At 43.7% G+C, this 25,366-nt stretch overlaps 1 protein-coding gene across 3 annotated transcripts in view; it reads right to left on the reverse strand.

The window, feature by feature from the left end:
- The window catches only part of LOC103525556 (SWI/SNF-related matrix-associated actin-dependent regulator of chromatin subfamily D member 3), an 88,931-nt gene extending 67,200 nt beyond the window's left edge, over nt 1–21,731 (reverse strand). Inside the window, exons 1-2 of one of the 3 annotated variants that reach the window (XM_030446471.1) lie at nt 20,807–21,117; nt 18,159–18,344 (exon numbers count right to left, since the gene is read on the reverse strand). The gene's annotated coding sequence lies outside the window, so the exon portion shown is untranslated. Of the gene's footprint in view, nt 1–18,158; nt 18,345–19,587; nt 21,118–21,702 lie in introns of those variants that run through there. The other 2 variants (XM_030446470.1, XM_030446467.1) reach the window with 2 other exon arrangements.
- Between the last annotated feature and the right edge of the window lie 3,635 nt (nt 21,732–25,366).

The following is a 25,366-nucleotide window of genomic DNA, read 5'->3' on the forward strand; positions in this document are numbered from 1 at the left end:
CACTGCAAGAAAGCATGCAAAAGGCAGAAGCAGGGACAGGAGATTCAGGAGGAATACAGAGACACTGTCCAAGCATGCAGAGATGCCATTAGGATAACAGAAGCCCACCTAGAGTTGAATCTGGCAAGGAACATAAAGGGCAGACAGGCTTTTACAAATGCATCAGCAGCAAAAGAAAGACATGGGAAAATGTAGGCTTAGTGATGAATGGGGAAGGGGACTTGTCAAGAAAGAATATAGAAAAAGTTGAAGTACTGATACCTTCTTTGCCCGCTTCTTTACTGGAAAGATAAGCCACCAAGAATTCAAGGCTCCTGAGGTCAGTAAGAAAGCCTGGAGCAAGGCAGACTTCCCCTCAGTAAAGGTTAGGGAACATTTAAACAAACTGGACATACAGTAGCCCATGGGACTTGATGAGATGTTATGGAAGCCAGCCAGTGTCATTGGGAGACATCTCAGTTATCTCTAGAAAGTCCTGGAGACTGGGTGGACTAAAGAGGAGGAAGAAAAAACAAACAGTAAATACAGGTTGTTCAGCCTCACCTCAGTCCTAGGGAGGGCAATGAAGAAGATCTTCCTGGAGAACATTTCCAGCACATGAGCACAAGAAGGTGACTGAGAGTAGTCAGCATCAATTTGTGAAGGATAAATTGTGCTCATGTACCAGGACAGGCCAGGGGATGAATGGCTGGAAATCAGCTTTGCAGGAGAAGACTGGGGGGGTCCTGGTAAGCAACAAACTGATGATCAGCCAGCACTGTTCACTTGCAGTGAGGAAGGCCAACAATATCCTTAGCTGGATTAGGAAGAACATTACCAGTACATCAAGGGAGGTGATCCTTCTTTGGTTGCCACTGGTAAGACCACATGTGGAGTGCTTGTTCAGTTCTGGGCCTCCCAGTACAAGAAATACATGGACATACTGCGTGAGTGCTCATCGCGATGGTTAAGGAACTGGAGCATCTATCATAATAAGGGAAGGCTGACAGGGCATTTTTTTAGCATGGCGATGAAAAGGCTTAAGGAGTGTTTATTCAATGTGCATAAATACCTGATGGCAGGGTGTACAGAGACAGATTGTTCTCAGTAGCACCAAGTGACAAGACCAAAGGCAACTGGCACAAAATAAAATACAGGAAATGTCATTTACACACAGGGAAGTTTTTTTACTGTGACTAGGCAAACAGTTGTTCTACTTAGAACAGTTTGCCCAGGGACCAGCCTAACTCCATTCCTTAAGCCAGTCAAAACTTCACTCAACTTGGTACTCAGCAAGTTGCTCTAGCTGATCCAACTTCAAGGAGGGAGGTTGGACCAAGTGATCTCCTTGGCAATTCTATGACTTTATGATTCTACTCAGGAAAGACTTAAACATTACAAATGACTAAAATATATGCCCAATGAACATGCAACAGATTCACATAAGGAACCATGGAATAGAAACTGAGAGCAGAACCAAGGCAATGACAAAACACCTCAAATGCCCTTACCTGTAAACATATACAGAGACCTAGCTGCTGCTCCGCAAGCATAGCAAAATTATAGGATGCAGAGATGGGGAGAAGAAGCAGGGGTTAGAGAGGCCAATTCAGGAATAGTGATTGAAAATGCAAGGGGTTTTTTACTGCAGAAGGTAAGTCTTAGGGGGCAAATCAGTAAGATTAGGAAGGTAAGCACTTGTGTTTTCTGTCCCTTAATGCAGGACTAGGAAGAAGCTACTGGAATTAAAAGCAGGCTGTTAATGAAAAATCTTTGAAACAAAAGAAGGCATGGCTTAGTAACACTATATGCCTATAAAATATATATATAATGCCTATAAATGCATACAAAATGCTGTTTCTAAAATAATTTTCCCAGTCCACCACTTTTATATTATCACTGTTCCACTAATGCCTCTGCATCCCACATCTCATATTTTAAAAAAACTTAAAAGATCAAACCATGCTTGTATCCTGCTTCTGGTCTCTACTAAATACATTTTCTCCCTTAGAAGAGCATCATGATGGGTTAGAAGAAGTGGTGTCTGCTATATATAATTTGCTTACTGTATCAGCAGTTCCTGATCGGTGGATCTAGTGCAGGTAGATATGTCAGTGCTTCTGAATATTTCTCCTTTTCTTCCTGCAGACATGAGAAAGGACTGCCAGCATATACATTGTTTTGTGTTTTTCAGTTCTGTCTGTCCACTCATTTGGAATAATAAGTATAAGAAAATCTCTGGTGCCTCCCTGGCTAGCAAGACTACTGCTTTCCTTATAAAGAGCTGAGAAGAAGTCTTCAAAGCTGACAATTAATGACTGAGGAAGGAACGTCTAAGATGGAAACAACAGTGTACAATAAGTGGTTTATACAGGAACAGCACCACACCATGTGCAGCTCACCCACCTTGTCAGCTGCAGGATCAGAGCACCTGGATGTGCCAGTGCTTCTACCTCAGGTGCAGGCAACAAAGAGCTGGGAGCCTGCGCTGTGAGCTTTGAGCAGAATCTTCGATGTGAAACGTTCACAGCACATTTCCATGGGAACAGACACATGCCTTTCTTGTTGCCAAGGAGATAGCTACTGCCTTTTGAGACTGGTGAACATTGTGCCCAAAGCATTTCAGCATCTTTAAGATCATAAGGAGATTTACATATGCATAATCAGTCCCTTCTCTCCCCAGTTAGACACATCAATCATACTCCTCACTCCTATTTTCCAGAATCTGTTTTAAGCATTTTGATATGTCAGATTATTCCTAGTACCTATTTTTGATACCAACAGTTTAAATTGCATCATCAACCCAAACACATCTGTATGCCTAGAAGTGTGTTAAGCTATTGTTCTGCAACTCTTCTTATGCACTCTCACTGACCTAACTTGCAGTAAAACTAATTTCTTACTCTCCAGGGGTTTCCTGTGGTACTGATCTGTACTTGGAGAACAGCTGGTTGGCAAAGCCAGTGTCCATCTTTCCTCCATCTTCTCCCAGTTCCACTAATTTTAAACAGAAGCCATGTTCATAAAATCAAAGGGCTGTGTAGACTCAGGCCCCGGTGTGGAAGTAGTGCTGGAAGGCAGAATATGCACAGAGGAGGTGGATTCATGAGATACTTCTGGGCTTGGCTGTCCAGGGACCCAGCAGCTGGGTGAAGCCATGACCAGTTTCTTGCTGCCCCTCCGTGGCAGCCTCTGCCACTTCACTGATGAGAAGGTCTGCAGCATGGGACCTCCTGCACCATCACCCTGCAGAAGCAGCCCCACAGGCTTAAAGGAGATGTTGCTCAACCTCCTGTGAAGGAGCAAAGGTCATTCCCTAGGCCACAGAAGTGGTGGCCACCAGACTGCTTGTGTCTCTTCACATTCTCACCTGCCTCACACAACTTTTCCCTTATCCTTTCTGAAAAAAACCCACACTAATAGTTGAGATTTACAACTTGGGAGGGAGTGTCAGCTGCAACAGGGTCCAACCATTAACCCAGCACAACCCAGGCCACCATGAACCCATGTCCCTCAGCACCACATCTCCAGGGCTCTGAAACCCCTCCAGGGATGATGGGGACTCCACCACTGCCCTGGGCAGTCTGGGCCAGGGCCCAACAACCCTTTCCAGGGAGAAATTGTTCCTCAGCTCCAACCTAAACCTGCCGTGGCACAACTTCAGGCAGTTCCTCTTGGCTCATCCCTTGTTCCTTGGGAGCAGAGCCCGACCCCCCCTGGCTCCAACCTCCTCTCAGGGGGTTGCAGAGAGCCACAAGGTCTCCCCTCAGCCTCCTCTGCTCCAGGATCAACACCCCCAGCTCCCTCAGCTGCTCCTGGGCAGACCCTTCCCCAGCTCCACTGCCCTCCTCCACTGCCCACGCTCCAGTCCCTCAATGTCCTTGTGGTTGTGAGGGGCCCAGAACTGACCCCAGGATTCGATGTGCAGCCTCACCGGGGGATGATCCGTGCCCTGCTCCTGCTGGCCACACCAGTGCTGATCCCAGACACGATGCTGGTGGCCTTCTTGGTCACCTGGGCACATTCCGGTTTATTATCCAGCCACTGTCACTCAACACCCCCAGGTCCTTTTCCACCAGTGCCACTGTGCCCCAAGCAGGGTACACTGCATGGACACAGGATGATCTGCTCCAAAGCTTTGCTTGTTATCCAGGTCAGACTGACAGGCTTGTAGTTCCTCAGATCCTCCTGGCCCTTCTTGTAGATGGGGGTCATATTTGTTAAACTCCAGTCAGCTGGGATGTCGCCAGTTACCCAAAATTGCTGATAATGATGGAAAGTGACTTGGAGCACTTCCAACAGCTCCCTCAGTTCCCTTGGGTGGGTGCCATCCAGCCCCATAGACTTGTGGTGTGTCAAAGGGGTGTAGCATGTCACTGACTATTTCCCATTGGATTATGGGTACTTCATTCTGCTCTCCCTTCCTATCTTCAGCATCAGGGGGCTGGAGTACCCTGAGAACAAGTGGTCTTACTATTAAAGACTAAGGCAAAGAAGGCATTAAGTACCTTCCACCTTTACCTCATCCTTTGTCACAACATTCTCCCCCAATAATGGATGGAGATTCCTCTTACCCTTCCTTTTGTTACTGATGTATGTATAAGGGAAAAAAATTCCTCTCTTATACAGCAGTAGTCAGAGTAAGTTCTAGCTGAGCTCCGGCCTTCATAATTTTTGCCCTCCATAGCCTCATGACAATCTTGTAGTTCTCTCAAGTTGCCTGCCTCTTCTTCAAAGATTTTTTTTTCAGTAACAATAGAATAAAAAAGAAGCAATAAGATAAATATTGTGATATTAATCTAAGTGATACTTAGAATTTCTACACTGCAGTCTCTGCTATAACATTCTGTTAGAGAACTTAATGTAATTGAGTTAAAATCCATGCAAAAACATCCTCCTGAAAATAAGTAACATTTGATGCACTGTCAAGATAATTTACAAAATTTTTGGCAATAAGCATTGTCATGTATTTAGAAAGTCAGAGGATATACTTGCTGCTTTTATTGGTGACAAAATAACAATATGCTTTTTAATAGTACTGTTCCTGCACAAAGGTGCTAACAACCTTGCTAACCGCAAGGGTGCTAGACAACTAAAAAATTATTAGCTGGATGCTGCCTTTCAAAGCAGCTTTTTGAGAAATAGCTTGTGCATTTCTCAGACCATTACTGTTGACAAGAGATCTTGAAGCACTAAAGAAGATGGAAGGAAGTTAACACTGTGTAAGAAAATTAAGAACAGTGAACTGGATGACATGACTGGCTAAGAGACCAGCAAGTCTGACAGTCCAACAGTATTGCTGCCACAGTACTCAGGAAATATTGGTACTATTAAAGAATGTTTTATAGTTAACACTAATCAGACTAATGGCTTTATGGAAAACATATCTTGTCAAACTAAGCTGATCTATTTTCATAAGGCTATTTATAAAAACCCTGCCAATTTGTTCATAGCCTCCCCTAAATCATTGACCATGCAACTAGGTTTAACTGGGGTTAGATCTGAGTGTCTAATCCAGCCAGCTGCTAACAACAGGTATTTGATAGACTTCATCTCAACCCAGAGCATGAGTGCAGGGTTTATGAGCTGACCACCCCTGACAGCCAACAGAGAGAAACAGACACTTTTAGGGATGTTTCAACAGATCAAAGTATGATCTATTTAGGTCTTTATATTACTCTCTATACTCTGAGTAAACTCTCTACTCACTGTAAAATGAACCCATGACAACTAGTTCAGCTGCAGACATTTAAAGTTGTTCAAATAATCCACATTTTCTTTATGCACCTGTAATGCAGGGTGCCAGATTTAAAATCAAGAAATCACAGAATAGAATAGCAAAAGCATTTTGAGTTATAACTACTTAACAAGTAGTGATATGCAAGTAGTGTTTGTAAACTGCTACTCTTCAGTGAGCTGCTATGATAAAAACTGCTGTGCAAACTCTAGTTATAATGATTATGCCCAGAGTAACATCAGCTGAAGAACACTGTCTCAGTGTCTTTAACTGGGCCACAGTCCTGGTTTTCTTCATGTTTCAAGAACTTCTAAATTAGAAGAGACAGAGAGATACTATGACAAAGAATACTGTTTAGGTTAAGAACCAGTGTTAATCTCGTTTACAGGTCCCACAAGTTGTGACAGCAAAACAGTTCAGGGAAGACACAAACCTCCAGGAATGAGTAGCCAGAGCCAGTAGGAACTTCTTAAATCAATTTATCAATAAATGCTATTTATGCCAAACCATGACTTTGATGATTTCAACGATGAGAGAGAAGCAGAGCAGTTAGAAACATTTTTACAAATTGCAAGCAAGAAAGGTGAAGAAAATTAATGATAAAATTCACATGTAAATAGCTGCATTTATAGGTATTTGAAACACAGTAATTTGGATTATTGTGGAATAATGAGAAAAGGAATCAAAGGAAGATTGTACCGTGTTGCTGGCTCAGTGCTGGCCCTTCAGAAGGACTGAGTTAGGGAGAAAAAAAAAAATCAAAGGCCAGGGGACAGTCTCAGGATTTCAGTTTAAATGCCAGACATCTTATAAGAAACCTTAGGTTCTGACTCAAGTATACTGAGATATCTGCTGAACCCTGTAATTTTGAATAAAATACTCAACCTTCCACAAAAATCAGTACAGCACATGCTTCCTATCTGTCTAAAAAGAACAAATCCTAAATAGTAACAGCCAAATGAAGAACCCATGGAAAGCAAGAGCTGAAGCGGGTGCGTAAGCCAGGAACAATGTGGTATAACCAGCTGACACAAACTACTGCTGAAGCAAGGTTGTCCTTGTACGCCAAAACAGCTGTGAGGAGCAGAGCCAGAACACAGGTGTAAGAGGCGAAGCAGGGAAAAAGGAAAGAGTAATAGAAACTTCATTAAAAAAAATAGTCAGTACAAAACATGAAGATGAGGAGAAAAGCACAGAAAGACCAGATAAGGAATCATGGAAAGATTTAAAAGTTGTATGGAAAGCATTTATTGCAAACTGATGTAAGGGGCCCACAAAGAAAGTGCAAGAAAGTTAATCAACAAGAAAGAATTTAATATGGAGCTCAGATCTGTCAAGATAAAAAAATAAAATCTGTGACAGCACTGCCAGTGACTAAAGACAAGAGAAAACAGTTGCAGGACAGATTTAGGAGACAAGTTGTATTAGGTGGAACCAATGCTATGTGATGGAGTGAGAGGATAACACAAGCACTTAACAGAGAAAATTATCAAGAACTTCATAATATAACCATAACTGTAAGATTATTACCCACCTTAACTTGTAATAGTTTTATTGAGGATTAAATGTCTCTCATAAAGACAATGCAGAATACTAAATGTGTGTTGCAATTTGCATAACAGTATTTCTCTCCACATTTTCAAGTTCTGGTTCATGGCAATAAAAAAGTGAGGCTCTCCAAAGGCCAAGTTCTCAGATCAAGTCAGGTTTCTCCCACCAGACATCAGATACCACACCATTCCTGAAGCCAAGAAGTTCTCGCCCGAAACCTGGGAAACCACTCCCCATCATTTCCTTTTCCTACTTTTTTTGTATTTTTCAAACAGGAGCACAAGTAAGTGTCAGAAAGGCAAAAGAGATAAAGTTGTCCTGGATAAAGAAAGCTCTCCATATTTACAACTCTTTTCCCCAACACTTTGTGCATACTCTGCAGCTGCCTTTTACTTCCTGATCTGTGTTTAACCTCAAAACAATCCCCCAAACCCACCTCCAGAACTCTAATAATTCACCAGAGCTCCCTACCATTTCCACTATCATTTATTATTATGCTCATTTTCCTACCATCTTCAAGGCACTGCTTCCAATCCCATCACTGCTCCTCTCCATTTTGACTCTCCCTTATAACCTGAGTGCTCCAGTGTGCACTCAGATGTCTTCACTATGCTGATGCAAAGATGTATTTAGCTCTCACCTATGGCAAGAAGAAGCAGTGCACAGGAACAAGTTCCTGTGGAGCAGAAACAGAGCACAGCAGATTCCAAATGTGAGATATGTAACAGACCTCCACAGAGCAGAGAAAAGAAGATAAAGGAGTCATATGTGACAGTATAATCTAAACAGCAAGTAAGCTGGCAGAGTAGCATTAAATGCAGATAGATCCTTACTAAAATATTTGAGTTTCCCACTCTTTTAACCTGAACTGAGCAGATTTCATTATTTTTCATATTTATATTTTCTTTTAAGTAGTGGTTCTGTTGGGTACTTGCTAGTCTTGTTTTTCAAATTAAAAGTGAAGGAACTCTGCAATGCACAACAGTCACCACGCAGCAGTGACTCCTGTTACCTTTTCTCCCAGTCCTGGAAATCCAAAATGGTAACCTTCCCCTCCTGTATCACTGAAGGGTGTATCTGCTGTGTTCTGCTTCCCACCAAGGCACTTTCATCCTTGCATGAAACTCAAAAAAAAAAAACCCCTAAACATATCACCTGCTTCCAGGGACCACATCTAGCCCCACTACATGGAACACCCACTACATGATTTGGAGAGAAAAACATAACCAGGCTTGTTAAATTTTACTTCCTTTCAGTGAAAACTGATTTTAGAAAAATGTTCTGCTTTCACTTTCTTCCCATCCAAAGTACACTCTATAAATAGGAACAAAGTATTTTTATATTTTAAATCAGTACAAAAGACTTGTACAGGTATGGGAAGCCTACATAGTCCAGAGGGCTAATACTCAACAGGAGGAATGAAGTCAAAGATAAAGAAGGGAGTCTGAGAGGGAGTTTGAGCTACACCATTTAACCTCTTCTTTTTTTTTCCCTCTGAAGTTGCTTAACAGTGACTGACATCCAGAATAAAATAGGCCTTTATCTTTTACTATCTTTAGACTTTTAACAAAGACTGGAAAAATTCACACTTCTGACACCATCAGATCCACTTAGGCCCACTTAGGCACATCAGATCCATCAGATCCACCAAAGGTCCACTTAGCCAACATTTCATACCAGATGTTCAAAGAAAGACTGTACGAAATAAAATTTTGAAGTAAATACTCTGATTTTCTTTTTTTTTTTTTTTCTTTTTTTTTTACAACTGCTACCAGGTATTCTGATAAACATACAGGGAACGTTAGAACTTTTTTTACTATATGGATAGGGCACCATGGCCACAACACTATAACTTCAAAAAGCAAGACATACATATTCCCTCTGCAGGACCTTCTTGTTGCTAGCAGTTTACCAACACCCAGTCCTGGACCACCATGTGTAAGTGCCAGGTCTGATACCTGTGTCTGAACCCATCTATACTGTAGACAGCTGAAACATCTTTTAGCAATAAATGCTACAGTCTAATTTGGCATGAGCTGAAAAAAGAAAAAAACAACCGCTTGCGTTTGTTTGAAGCCTGTTGCCTGATGTTTTCATCACATGTCCGTATATTCTATAAACAGCAACTCGCCTTTCCTTCCTGATGACTAATGATCTCTAGCACTGTTATCTTTGTCTATAATTTTTCTAAAATACTTCCGCTGGTGGAAATCTTTCCACCTCTCACCATCCTTATCATTTTTTCTGTGATTCTTCAAGTCCTACTAGTCATTGTATCTTAAGGGATACAGAACTACATTCACTCTTCAGAAAGCAGATGAACCGTGGATTTACATAGTATTATAACAATAATTTCAGCTTTTCTAATTGTTTTCCTGTGATATTGAACATTGATTTTTCCATTTTAAACACTACTGTTGAGCTTATATTTTCAAGTAACTATCTATAAGGAAGCTCACATTTCTTTCATGAGGAAGAAGTAATAATTTTGACAACAACGTGGCTACATTGGCAGGCTTATTTTCTCTACACACTTTACGTATCAATTCATCAAGCTTACATTTATTCTGACATATCACACAGTTTTGGAACACTGCTGCCTTACCTTAAGAGACAGGCTTAGGTTCTACTGCACTGAATAGTATCATATTATCAGCTAATTTTGTTGCTTCATTATTTACCTCTTTACAAATAATTCTGAACACCAGTGAGGAACCACAAAAGCACTCCTTCCATTACAAAAACTGAACATTTATTCGTCCTTCTGCAGACATCTATTCAAGAAGCTCCAGGGCCTAGGGAGTCTACTAGTTCAGGTTAGTCCTCTCCAAAGCTATGCCTGTAGTTTTTTAATGTCTTGCCAATTAGTTCAAGTGTTTTTTTGTTCTGTGTCTCTAGGTTTGCATCTCTGTGTTTTTTTCTTTATCATTTCCCCCATTTACTCATTATCCCCTTTGCACCAAAAATGTTCTTGACTGCATAAACTTAATGAGGAAGGAGTGCACTCTCACCCTCTACATACCCTTATGCTTCCTCATGAAGTGCAGCACAGGCAAGTACAAAATTCTGCACCTGATGAGGAACAGTTCCAGGCACCAATATATGCTGGGGACCACACAGCTGGGAAGCAGCTTGCCAGAAAATGACACAAGGGTTCAAGTGGCCACCAAATGGAACACGAGCCAGCACTGGGTTCATGCTGCAAAGGCACATGGTATCCTGGGCTGCATTAGGTAAAATACCATCTACAGACCAACAGGAGTGATCCTTCCCCAGTGCTCAGCACAGGTGAGGCCACAGCTCGAGTACTGTGTCCAGTACAGGAGAGGCATGGACATACTGGTGAGTCCAATGAAAGGACACAAAAATGACAAAGGGACTGGAGCATCTGTCCTAAGAGGAAAGTCCAAGACCACTGTTTGGCCTCTGATAAGAGAAGGCTCAGAGAGGATGTTTTTAATGTTTGTGAATACCTGAAGAGAGAATGCTGAGAAGATGAAACCATACTCTTTTCAGTGGTGCCAAATGACAGGACCAGAGGAAATAGGCAGAAACTGGAACACAGGAGGTTCCTCTGACACATCAGCAAATCCAGTTTGACAGTAAGGGTGACTGAGCTCTAGAAGAGGTTGCCCAGAAAAGTTGAGGAGTCTCCCACTGTGGAAATACTCAAAGGCAGTCTCAGCATGGTCCTGGGCAATCAGTTCTCCTTGAGCCAGGGAGTTGGACAAGTTAACCTCCAGAGGTCCCTTCCAGCCTCAACCAACCTGTGATTCTGTGATTTCCTACTTACTGCTTATGAGGAATTTTACTTATTGATGATGTACTTCCCTTACTAGCTTTTAAATTATTTAGAAAACTTGCTAAGAGTATTTTCAGAACATCTAAGTCAAATACACTGAAAGGCCTACTCTTATTCACATGACCCATCAAAGAATTCTAATCCTAATAAAGCAGGGGTACAACAGATAATAGAATAGGAACATAACAGACCTGTGGAACACCATTTGCCCTATGGAAGACATACTAACTCCTTATGTGCAATGGCATGCTTAGACCCCAATCCTTTTAACAAGACTCCACTAATTATAACTTCACGTGCAATTTACAGTGTTAAATATACTAACAGATGAGGATGGCTGCAGCACCTGACAGAAATATTCACTCACAAAATTTTAAGGAGTTATGAAGAGCCTGACAGAAGATATTACAGAACAAAGTATCAGTGAGTAGTTCCCTCTTGCTTTTATCATACCCACAGACAGTGCTGGTCATATCTCTAAATAGCTATCTTAGTAAGAGGAACTGAAAAAGAGTGCTTGTTTATTTTGCACAGGAGGGGGGAAATGTAGAGCATTAAGAGTAATGCTGAGATAAAACTAGGAGCACATTATCTTGTAACAGAAGAACTAGGACACCACCAACAAAATTAGAAGGCAACAAAATCAAGATCAACAAAAGCTTTTTCATGCAGAGTAGTTAGCCTGAGGTACTAACTGGCATAGGGCTTGCCAAGAGACATTGAAGATCTAGAAAGGACCAACCAGGTAAGGAGCATCCAGTTTTCTTGACCTCACAAGCCACACAGCAAAACATTTACATGTCAAATGGCGACAAGACACATGGCAACATATTTCAGAGCATAGCAGAGAGAAGTACCAGATAGTGCACAGCAAAGTTATGATAGCAGACGTCTCACATGTCCATCACGCTCCCTTGGGCCCTAGCTAGGCTAGGCACACCACTGGATCACAGACAGGGAGACCTAGTGATGGAATTCTGGGTAGTTCTGTTTAAAAGACTGTTTTATTTCCTCCCAGTTTTAGACCTGGCCTACCAAGCACAAAAATGGCATCAGAATTACTTACAAATCATATACAGATATCCTTGGACTAACCACATTCATTCATACAAGAGTATCCAGAGATGTTAACATTAAATGTTAAGAGAACAATGAGAAAGTTTGTACAGAACCAAGCCCACAGAACAAAAGCCAGGCTCTACTTTGAAAAGAATCCTTCTGTGAGGGGCAGCTTATTGCCTAGCATTGATCAGGAGGGATCTGAAAGACCATTCCAGCAGGGTGACTGAGTTTTATTAAGCTATTTTTTTCTGATTACAAATAAACACTATGAAATATTAATAATGTCCCAAATTTCCTGACACAAATTAAACCATAAGTATAGTTAAAAGTGAAGATGCCTTTATAGAGACCTCCAGTAACTAGTCAGACAACATTAAACAGTGTTAGTATATGGAGGTTAATACAAAATCAACTCAAATGAACTGGAGTGCAGGAGGAAATTGTTGGATCAAACCATCTTATTAAGAGGATCCATTCAAGGTGTGTGTTTAAAGGAAAGGAATGGTCTAAGAAGAAAGAATGAAACGATCTCCTGAAGGAGGAGATCGTGTTTTGAAAAGTGGGAAAACAACTCAAACTGAATGACCTGTGTCACACTGGTACAAAGAGACATGAAGAGTAGAAAGCAAGGCTGGTAGGATGAGTTCCTTTATGTACTTCAATCACTAGAGAAGACCATGTTGGAACGCTGAATAAGTAGTGCCAAATACCACCCTGAAGTCTGGAAAATGTTTTCCATGAAAAATTTAATAACGCAACATATTTAATAAAATAAAGTTGAGAGATGAACATGATGATGATGTTTAAGTATATTCAATGTCAGTACAAGCATTCATAAAATCCCAAGAAAAACTTTAAAGTTAAGTATAAAAAAAGACCGAATAGGAGCCAGTAGACAAAAGCTGACATGAGACAAACTATGCCACAAATCATTATCACGCACAGCACAGGTTAGTTGGGAGCACTGGGCAGGGTTAAGGGTTAAGTTAGGGTTAAGCTCTGCCAGGGGAGGTTTAGGTTAGATATTAGGAAAAAATTCTTTACAGAGGGGGTGATCAGGCATTGGAATGAGCTTCCCAGGGAGGTGGTGGATTCTCCATCCCTGGAAGTGAAGAGACTGCATGTGGCACTCAGTGCCATGGTCTAGTAACCACAGTGGTAGTGGACCTTGATAATCTCAGAGGTCCTTTCCAACCTGGCTGATTCTGTGGTTCTGTTAAAATGATACTCTCTTCTACATAAGCACAGCTGACACTATTATAACCTTCACTCCCTGCTTTCAAGATAGTCTGGCCGTCACAAACAAGGTATTTACAGAATCACACTAGAGGGACTAGCATGACTATCAGAAGACTTCCAAAGCCTTCCTTGCCTCAAGTCAGTACTTCTTAACTTCTTAATCAATACAGGCTCTACAGGCAGTATATTCCATTTATTTTACAGTACCTAACCAAGCTACAGCTTGTCTTTCTGGAAGGTATCAGGCTCACAGTAAGGACAAATGGAAGCCCATTAGTGTGCAGCAAAATGCAGGTGTCAGATGAGCCAGAAGTCTCTTTTAGCCATAAAATCCATTAATCTGTGAATAATCATGATTAGGCAAATCAACACCTGGCTTCGTGGCTGGTGTTGACACCAGGACTTTGGCTTCTACAACAAGATATTAGTTGATGAATACAGATTACTGGAAAGAGACAGGATTCACCATCAGCCAGTTCCTTCAGGACTCTAGCATCCATCTAATCAGGTCCCATGGACTTGTGTATGTTCAGGCTGATGATCTCCTACCACGGGTGGGACTTCATTTCCCTAGTTCCTGCCATGATATTCAGGGACTTGAGACATTTGGGAAGAGCAATTGCCAACAAAAACTGAGGGGGAATAAAGTTGCTGAATTCTTCAGTCTTCTCCATGCCAACTGTCACCAGATTCCCTGACTCATTTATTGAAGACTGCAATTTCTTTTGTCTTCCTTGTCTGAGTAGCATACCTATAGAAATGCTTATTGTTCTTTGCATCACTCGCCAAATTTACCTTCAGGTAGCCTTCCTGATCCCATCCCTACACTCCTGGGCAGTATTGCTATATTCTCTGCTGGGGTACATGGTCCTGCTTCCCCTGCCTATGCATTTCCCTCTTGTGTTTTGGTTTGGCCAGAGGTCCTTACTCAGCCATGCTGGTTTCCCACCTTACTCACCTTATTTCTTGAAAAAGAGAATCAATAGTGCTTGTGTGCTAAGAAGGTCTTTAAATACCTACCAGCTCAATGTCCAAATGGAGATCAGCATCAAATCAGTGTTCCTCAGGGGTCCACACTGGGACTGGGACTGTTCAGTATCTTTATTAATTACACAGGTAGTGGGACCGAGGACACCCCCAGCATGTTTGCAGACAACATCAAGCCAAGTGGTGCAGCTGACAAGCAAGAGGGAAGGGATGCCACCAAGAGGGATCCCACTGGAGGAGTGGGCCCATGTGAACCTCATGAAGTTCAATGTGTCCAGGTACACCTGGGTCAGGGCAATCACTAGTACCAGTACAGACTGGGGGAGGAATTGACTGAGAGTAGCTCTCTGGAGAAGAACCTGGTGGTTCTGATAGATGAAAAAGTAGACATGAGTTGGCAATGTGTACCTGCAGCCCAGAAAGCCAACCTTGCCCTGGGCTGCACCAAAAGAAGTGTGGCCAGCAGGTTGAGGGAGGGGATTCTTCTTCTCTGCTCTGCAGTCCTGAGACCCCACTTGGATCCAGCTCTGCAGTCCACAGTCCAAAACAGACATGGACCTGCTGGAGTATGTCAGGGGAGAGCCATGAAAATTAGAGGGCTGTAGCACCTCTCCTGTGAAGAAAAGAAGAGACAGTTGGAGTTGTCCATCCTGGAGAAGAGAAGGTCCAGGGAGACCTTATTGAAGCCTTTCAATACTTGAAGGGACTTCTAATGAAGATGGTGACTATTTGCCAAGGTCTGTAGTGAAAAGACAGGGAGCAAAGATTTCTAACTGAATGAAGGTATGGTTACACTGGACATAAGACAGATATTTTTTTATGATGATGGTGGACAGACTGGAACAGGAGTAGGATCTTTAAAGGTCCCTTACACCCAAATCATTCTGTCATTCTAGGAGCAACACACCGCGGGAGCTTTGTACTTTCTCCTGCAACTACTCATACTGGCCACTGTCCAAACAAGTCTGACCAGCATACCAGCCAGCTCAGTTACTATGTGGTTATCCCTACCATCTCAAAGAAATAAAAACAAGAATAAAAAGCCTTAAGCAACCTTGCAGTATGTCCTTCCTTTGCCATGAAAATGGAAAACTTTAAAAAGTTACCTAGAAGTAACATTTAAAAATCATTCCTCACTCACCTAACAGTGGCAAACAGCTCTTGCTTTCCACATAGACATCAAATGTTACGCCTTGTTAGGACTTGCAATTGCACCAAATGAAGTCCCACTTCTTTCACATCATCAAAAGCACTTTCGCAAATTAAAGGCCACATGCTTATTAAACGTTAAGCCTACACAATTTCCCACAGCAGTACAATAACTCTGTGCCTACAGATTTAAAAGTATGACTGGTAAGTTGTATTTTCCTCTTTCCAGTTTAGGATCTTGAAAGGAACTGCACTACCTTTAACCAAATTATTTTAAAAATTAATTCAGAGAGAATAAGTATGCCAAACTTCCGGGTAAAAAGTAAAAGATACAGCATTGATTAAACTCTGAAACTGAACTTCTTGGAGCAGACAAGTTCTTCAGTCTAGCTAAGGGCTTCATCTAAGCCACAGTGATAGTGACATTCAAAGAGAAATGCTTCTGTCTCTAGCTTTGGACAGCTACCATAGACAAAAACAGATGTCATGGTTCTGGTAAGAGCACAGAAGAATAAAGACATTATGAAAGCATTATAGAGAACACAGCTGTAACTCTGAACTAGAAGAAAAAGCATGGAAGTTATTCAGTTGTTTGGTTGTTTCTATGCATTTAGGACACTTCTGTGTAAATTAATAACCTGCTTAACTCCTGTGGCATAATACCAGAACTCTTTAATTGTTTATAGTTTAAATTCATAACCAGTGAATTTCTCCAGCTGCACATTTCCAGAAAGGTATGTTCCTGGAATGCTACTGAAATTTACATTCTTCCAAGCACTCTGTTTGGAAACCACTATGGCAACACTGCACTGGAAAAGGAGTGAGCTCCAGGTGATTGAGAGTACTGAAAGTTAAAGTTAACACCTCACCTTTCCTCAAAAAAAGGCTAAAGGAGCTTTAATACATAACCTCATCTGATTCCATTAAGAGTGGGGGACTCTTTGCGTATGTATCAGTGGGTGTATTCCACATTAACACCAATGCGTTCTTAACAAGTTAGTCAGCATAGAGAAGGTGGCATGTGATAGTTAAAGGAACAGAAAGATGTGGAGTGAGATGCCAGAACTGAAAAAGAAAGAAATTTTCCTAGGTGTCAACCAGGAAGCGCCTTTTGCCACATTTGCTGCCTGGCATTCAATGGTCATCTTGAACCCAACAAACACCATCCACAAGTGCAAACACAAGTAAAAAAATCACAAAAGTACTTCCTGATTAGCAGGCTATTATGATTACTGTCCTTACTTCCTATTTCTTTTGCCAAGCATCTGCAGTCACCCTCTTTTTGTCTGGGCTTTCCCTCTGCCAAATAGCTCTGATCCATATCTCAGACTTTTATCATTTGGGATATGAATGAGATGAACTGTCAGACTGCCTTTCTAAAAGACAAACCTTTACTCAGCAACAGCTGTGAGCTGAGTACAGGTACCCATTACCTTCAGGAAACCACTACAGTGAATGCTTCTACAGTCCACCCTGGACTCAGAATCCAAGAGAACATAGAAGGACAGAACAGCAACTGAAAACAGAATCACAGAAAAGTTTATCACAGAAAATGGAAACAACTCCTTCCAATTGATATAATTTAACATTGAAACAGCAGATGGAAGAATTTGGGGGAATTTTGTAACATTGTTTACTCCAAACTAGTGACCCCATAATTAGATGACTATAAAAACTAAGAGGCACATGGAATTAAAAAAATGATTCAGCATTTGCTTCATTTTCCTCTTCCTTTTTTACATACCCATTATTAGTCCAAGACAGGATACTTTGGTCTGACTCAGTGCAACAACAGTTCTTAAATTCATGTAATTTATGACTGGTGGACTAGAACGGAATCTCTCTGTAACAGGCTTTCCCTAGCTCAGACAGATGTGAAAAGCCACAGATAGCAGGCACTGGGTAAAGTGCACAATGGTGCTGCAGCAAGCTGAGTGATGTGGTTGTTAAAGGGCCAAATCAGATGACAGTAACAAGCCTTACGTGTCTGTAACCTGAGCTATTTATTTCCAGTGCAAAATATAATGCATCTTTATAGCAGATTATTTACACTACTCGTGAACTGACCTGTGCAGACTATAAGGGATAAAGAGGCACTGATCCAGTGCTGGGAACAACAAAGTGCCTAATGGTAGAAATGGTAGAAAATAAAGACCTGAGTAGCAGATGTAAGAAACTTATCATGAAAATTACCAAGACCAGCAGGTACTGGAGAAGTCTACCAGCTGGGAAAAGCTAACCATGCTAATTTAAACCATAGTTATCCTACAACTCAATAACCATCTGACAAAATCACATTTACTTGTCACTAGTGGAGTAATGAATTACCACAAAGAATACCTGAACTACTACTCTTCATTCTTTCCTCTATTAGGCATGCTCTTAGCAACTGCATTCTCTAATATTATTTGTTCTGAGCCAGACTACTACGTCTCATCAGTACTCTCCCTGCCAGCACTAGCAGAAATGATCACAGAAGGAGCTGGCCAGTAAAAGGATCGGTTTAGATCAGCATCAACAAGCAGGCAGTTCAGTTTTATTTCACAAACATTTCCCATGTGTTTAAAAGCAGAAGTTTTCCAGTCCAAATACAAGTCACAGACACATTCTTCCCCACCAGATCAGGTCACTTGTCAAAGGGCTAAAACCTACCTGTAGCAGACTAGGTAGCTGATGAACACTCGGAGTCACATCTATATAGACCAAGAGGAAGCAGGAAACTTATCCAAGAGGATGGACAGGAGACCAGGTTCTATGTCATGGTGAATTAGCAGCAGATACTGTCATTGACCTGAAGCAGGAACAGATCTAAGATCAAGGATGCATTTGGATCCAGCTCTGAAAAGAGAAAGTACACACTGAGTGAAAGGGAAGTAACATGAAATACAAATAAAATTTCCTAGAACAGCACCATCCCATGTGACACTTCATAAGCAGCACAACTGAAAAAGAAAGGGGGAAAAAAAGGGGAAAAAGCAAGAAAGAAAAGATGCAACTGACAGTGCAAGCAACTGCACATAGTTGCATGCCCCTGTTGTTCAAACAGTACTTTTGCCCAGGCACTAGATCATCCTTACAGGCTATTCAACTTACAGATGGGAGCCAGCTTCTATCTGGGCAGATGGAAGAAAGCATGAAGAAAGTACACCACTTGCTTAAAGACTGTCAGCATGCTGAGGTGTGCTCTAATCAGAACCATAGGGTGGTTAAGATTGGAAGACTTCTGGAATCTACCTGGTCTAACCAAGAAACAAGTGTTCCTCTTTACACAGATATTCTCAGTTGTGCTTCTGCCCCAGACATCTCGGGTAACCCTTAGGAGACAGTTCAGGAACTTTAATCACATCATCTTGCTTTCATGCTTAAAAAAATCAAAACCTTAAAGATTATCAGAATACTCTAGAATTTCAGCTGGCATCCTACCAGCTGCCCTGGTAAGATGGTGAGTGTTGCAAACTGGGGGAACTGGTAATCCCACAGACTACAGCATAGTCAAGCAGCTTCAGTGTCTGAATATTCATGATAGGTCCCAGAGAAGATGACCCATAAGAAGGAAAAGTGAGCTGCTCCTTGGGAAGAGCTGAGCCAGCTGCACCTGTGTATACAGAGCACTGCTTCTTTTGACAGCTCATTACTGTAGTTGAAGAGAAGCATTACAGCAGAACAGATGTGAACACCAGCACTCACAGCATTCATGGGTGTAAGCACATGCAGTCATGCACTTCGAAGCAACTGCTCAAAAGAACGGAGAGACAAGAAAGGGAAATATGAGCATCCAAGTGCCAGCACAAGAGCAGACAAATCCATCAGGGGCAGTAACAAGGCTCTAGGTCAGCAGGGTCAAAACAAGGGAAGAAAAAAATGGCAGAAAGAAGATTGTGGTGAATTGTGCTAAAATAGAGCTGAAGTAAAGGAAGAACGCACTCCAAGAAAGCAGTGGCTGTAGAATACAGCAATGGAGACAGTGCAAGTGAGAAGAGCTGGGCCAGAAGACTGCACAAGGTACAGAAAGGAGCCTCACTGCAGCACAGCAGAGAAGGAGGCAACAAAAGGCTGAGAGTGTTAGGAATCTCATCCTCACCCTGTCTTTAGGGGTAAGGCCAGTCTGGGAGCTTCTTTCTCACATAGAGCTGGAGACTCTTTCTGGGAAGATGGGTTGGTTCTTCATGGTGGTGTCCCAACAGTAAACTGTAAGTTGTTGATTGCAGCACTAAGGAACTGGGTCCTCTTCAGAAGCCTCAGAACTCCCCTGGATGGGCAACACTATGAAGCCAGTCTCTCCAGGAAGGGCAGTGCTGACAGGACTGGGAAAGGACACTGCACAAACACCCCCCAAGATCATGCTACCTGTGAATGACCTTGCTCTTGCCTCAGTCTTTCCCAGCAGCAACTTGCCCACAGGGTCCCTCCACAGGCCCTGCTGATGGAGGAGACAGAGAAGACTTCGGGCCCCAGGGAACAGGCAGGAGTGACTAGCAATCTCCATTAGCAAGATCGCGTCACCAAAATGAGATGATTTGCCCGTGTATGAAGCGAAGATCTTCCAGAGCATTAGTCTCCTACAGATATGGATCAGTTTGTCCCAAGAGAGTACCTGGGACTGTGTATCTCCCTCTGGAAACAGACCTGAGAGGCAAAAGACAAATTCTCTCTCAAATGGTACAATCTCCCACACGAAGCCTGGCTGTTCCTGGAGCACTGGAGCCAGATGTCAGGTAGTCACAGGACAGCACTAGGTTGAGGGGTGTCTCCAGACACAGGGTGTTAAGAGGATCCTCCCCTCCAGAGGACCATGCGAGGGCGATTCCAAACGAGCAAGTCCGTCCCTGCTGAGGGAAAGACCCCCGAGGGGGCTGGGAGTGGAAAATGAGAACTGGGCTCCTGTGCTCTGCCTGCCTCTCCGACCCAGATGAGTCTCTGCGGGGCAGCGAAGCCACCAGAGCTCGGCCGGGGGGACAGACGAGTCCAAAGGGAAGAACGGAGAGCTCGGTGGGCCGGTCCTCGGGGCGTTCCGGCCGCGGCTCTGTGGGGGAGCCGAGCGACGGCGGCGGCGGGAGGGGGCCCCGGCGGGCGGCACAGCGACAGCGCGGGGTCCACTGGTGCCCTGCAGGTAGCACCAGTGGCCGGGGTCCGCGCCCAGCCCGGCGACACCGCTGGCGGGGGCAATGAGAAGGCGGGGATGTCCTGCAACCAGAGCTCCCGCAGGTGCTCGGGGCAGAGCCCCGGCCAAGTGCCGCCACGAGGTCCAGCCGGACGGAAGCCCAGAGCGGGGGGGAGGCAGGACCTGGGGCAAAGCTCACCGTCCCGTCCATGCTCCTCCCCGCCGTGTGTCTCCCGCTCGCAGCGGGACCGCCGTCCCGGCCCGGGGCGCCTGCGCGACGCTGCGGTAGGGGCGCAGGGACCGTCTGCAAAGCGCGCGTCGGCCGCCGCCCGCGTAGGAGCGGCAGCGCTGAGCCGGGGTGGGCTGCCTGCAGCAGCGCCTTCCCCACCGGGAGAGAGGGTCCCGAGGCGAGAATCACCACTCCTCCAGCCCAGCTCGCTCCGGCCCTCCCGCCTTTTAGCGACAGCAGGGCAATGTTGCCGCGGTCCCTGGCGCTCGCTTCAGTCCTGTGGGGGCGGCGCGGCACGAAGCTCCTCCCGCGGACGGGCGAAGGCAGCACCCGCACCTCTCAAGCCCCCTGGGCAGCCCCAGCTCTGCCGCTTCTGGATAACTCTCTCGCCCGCCGGCGGCGTCCACAGCAGCGTCGGATGGAGGTTAGGCTGCGGAGCCACCGCTGCAGTCCGTTCCCGCCACCACAGCTCCCAGCCCCTGGCCACACCGAGCCCCGGCGCGACAGTCCCCTCACCGCCTTCCTCTGTCCCCGGTTCCCCCCGCCACAGCACCTCTGCCCGCCACAGCGCTTCGACTTACCGCCTGAGCGCCCTGCGCTACTACAGCTCCTCAGCCCCGCCGCCACAGCGGCCCTCAGCCGCCACAGCGCCCTCCCGCTGCCAGCGCGCCCCTCAATCCCCACCGCCCCCACCCGCTCCACAGCGCCTCCGCCCGCCGCCATCTGCCCCAGCAGCAGCGCGAACCGGCCTCGGCCGTCAAGGCGGGCCGAGCTCTGGCACAGAGCTCCCGCCTAGAGCGCCGCCCGCGACCCTGGCCCAGCCGGCGGCGGTGCCGGCACCGGCCTGACCCGCCCACCCGACCCACCTGGCGGAGGGGATGGGGCTCGCGGGGGTGACCGCAGCACCGGGAGAGCGTGTGGCGGCTGGGGCAGAGGCGGGGGATCCAACAATGCCGAAAGGGGAAGCAGAACCTGGGGGGGCCGACAGTACCGGGGATTGGACTGTGTGATCGTTGAAGATCCCTTCCAACCCAAACGAGTCTCGAATTATGTTAAATTGGCTGAAGTTGAAGCATCGCAGCAAACAATGAGGGGTGAGAATGATTGCCCGAAATGAGAAATTCCCGAGTGCCTGATCCAAGGAGCTCTGAAAGGGGTGAAAGGAAACAACTCACTTTCAACGGAGTATCAGATGAGCAGAAGCCAACTCCAAGTGTTACAAAAAGACTAAGTCTAAAAGCTGAAATTAAATACCATAAAACTTAGAGGTGCATTTATGTCTGAGTATTTTTATATGGGGAGGAGGCTACATATTTATATGCCTTCAGCTTTTTCACTCTGCATTTTTGTATGGCAGATTTTCAAGCTTTTTGCTACAGCTGTTTGCATGACAAAAATACTACTGTAAAAAAGGGGGAAAAGGGGGGAGAGAAAAGGGGGAAGAGAAAAGGGAAAAGGAAAAAAAAAGGCTACAGCACCATTCCATGGACCTTGTTGCTCTCTCTCACATCAACATGTTTCACCAGACTGTTTGCCTGTATAGATCTGTTATAGCATATCTTAAACCCTAAACTTTACAGGGCTGGGATAGATCTGTATTTTATTGTCTAAATTAGCATGTCCTTGTTGAATTAAACTGCTTGTGCATTAATACAGTCAATTTCTTTTCCAAATTACTTTTTTTTAATAGTCCTCTTTAGAGGAGTGACAGACCTTCACTTTACCCAAGCACATATGTTTGCACTCAACTGCTTTAAAACAAAGCTTATTTGGGAAGCCTTAGTCTGCTACACACTCTTCTCCAGTTATCTTTATCACTGTTTTTTGCAGTACTTGTTTTTTACATCATCTGCAGATTTGATCGGTAGATATCTTGCATTTGCTTTTAAATCATCAATGAAGCATTGAACACCACCAGCTGGAAAACTGTCCCCCTAGGACCTAAGTACAAATACCCAAATCCAACAGCTGGCTCTTACTTGATGTGACAGCTAGTTTTTAACTCATGGGATGTGTTTGCTGCTGTGTAACTTTCAGTTTAATAGTTAAAGCATTGCATTAAATCAAATGGATTTTCAGGTCTGTAATATTTGTCTGATCACCTTTTTGAGGGAAGTTGTAAATCCATACTGTCAAGTCATGTGCCAAGTCTTACTTGCTGTACAACAACCCTGACCAGTATTAGTTATAGAGTAATGCCAACTACACCAAATTTCTTACCAGTTAGCATTTCTGGTTTCAATTGCTTGAAGTCTAATTTTAGGAATCTGTAAAAAAACAGTTAACTTTTGTTTGTTTGTTTGTTGTAATGCTGGATCGATTTGCTCAACATCTTTTTTTCTTTCCTCCTTACACCATTTGCCTTATTGCATTTTTAATTTATTATTCCTAGGCTATTGCAGCTAGAGCATAACTGAGATTTAACCTCCCTGCCTTTAAGACACAAATTGCTTTTTTCATATGGCCTAATCTCACCTTGGAATGCAGAGTTTTGATCAGTGAATCAGAATCTTCAGCTTATGGACTCAGCAGTATTTCCAGCTAGCAGTATTTCCAGCTGTTCCTTTCCCACAGAGTCAAAAAAAAAAAAAACCCAAAAAAACAACCAAAACCAGCTTTCAGCTTCCCTTGGGTAGTGCTGCACCATTGTCTTATGTGCACTGACCCAGGCTGTAACGCCACGTAACAAACCATTCTAACTTTTTGGTTCACATCTTTGTTTTATTTGAATGAGTCCATTAAATCTCACTGTCCCACAATTCATATCTCTTAATGAGGACTCACTAATGATTCTAGCTTGCCATATGTAATTCTATAACCTTCTCTGCAGCATCTTGTTTTATGTCACAAATACCCCAAAATCATACACCCCAAACAGATTTCAATTTCATGACCACAGAGACTGACAGTTAATTTACTGCATCTTTTTCATTATTTGTGCTTTCACCTTTGTTGCATGACACCTGTTTCATCCGCTGCACTTCATCAGGGAGGCTGCTTTTTCTGCTTACATGGTTTTCAATGTCAGTGATCCAAAGAGTCAGTGATCCACCATTGCTCTAAGGGGGACATGCACGCAGGGTGACACTGAGGCTGTGTTTGCCACACAGGCTGCTGCAGTAACACCTCAGCCAGCTCAGAGTGACTCAAGAGCCCACCGGCAGCTATCAGAATGGGAGTATCTGCTGTGCAGATGAGGTCTGTGTGGCATACTGCCTGTGGAACAGAAGCCAGCCCAGTGCTGCGCCACTCAGGGTTCCCCTTGTCTAAAGGATGTCACATTATCTGCACTACTCTCTCTTTACCATGTTACTCTACCACATCATATTTTAAATTACACCTTACATAGTCCAAGTACCTTTCCTAGTGGGTTTATAGCAGATCAGCACCTCCATGTAAAAACCCCTCATAAAAAGAAAAGAATTTCCCAGTTAGCGTCTCTTGTTCTCACTCTTGGAGGTTTGCCCAGCAACAAATGTACATTCCAGTCAAACACTCAGCAGAGATCTGACTTATTCTCATGTAAATATAGGTATCTCTTACTTTTTCAATAACAAATCTGATTATTTCATTTGGTTATTTCAAATCTGATTATATCATCGGATATTTCAATCTGATTATTTAATCTGATTATTTAATCTGATTATTTCTGATATCCTGTCTGAAGCAATGGTCCAGACTTCAAATACTTTTTACAAAGCTTTTCTAACCAGAATCACCAGACCTCACTCACTTCACGAGTACAACAAAGACAATCACTTTCTTAGTGAGTTATTGACACTTGCTGGCTCAGCACACTGCAATTGAAAAGTTCACAGCAGGGCTTTGGCCTTTGATTTCTAGGATCCTGCCTGGGAAGAACTGAAAAGCTGAAAGCTTTGCAGCAAAAAGACTGGTGGGGTCCTGATGATAACAAGTTCAACAGAAGCCAGTAGCATTCCCTCCATGGTGTCCAGTGATGCAACAGGCACAAACTGCAAGACAAGAAACTCCACCTAAACATAAGAAATTTTTAGCTGTAGGAGTAATACACTTAAACAGATTGCCAGGAGATTGTGGAGCCCCCATCCACTGAGATATTTAAAACACAACTGGACACAGTCCTGAGCAACCTGCTATAGCTGACCCTTTCTGCAGGGATGGGGTTGAACTTGGTCAACTGCAGAGGCCCCTTCTCCGTGATACCCAATAGGGAAATGTAAACATTATCTGTTTGCTGAATTTTCAGGTAACTGATTTTGCATTTAACTTTTTTATATGCAAGTGCATCTTGCATCTGAATCAATTGGTACATCAGTCCCGACCTCATTTTCTCCTACCTGGTTAACCTTTGCTTTCTGAAAACTTTTATCAACCTTCTTCCTTCAAATAATCAAATACAATGAGTGACATTTGGCCTAATACCCATTCCCATAGGAGCACTCTGAAAACTCACACCTGGTCATCAAAAGAAAGCTTGTTATCACTTTCACAAATTAAAGAAAACATGGACACCAACTGGGAATAAGCAGTCATCTGCTTCCACTAAGC

This window comes from Calypte anna, chromosome 2 (genome assembly GCF_003957555.1).
Source record: "Calypte anna isolate BGI_N300 chromosome 2, bCalAnn1_v1.p, whole genome shotgun sequence".
In the NCBI taxonomy this organism is placed as follows: domain Eukaryota; kingdom Metazoa; phylum Chordata; class Aves; order Apodiformes; family Trochilidae; genus Calypte; species Calypte anna.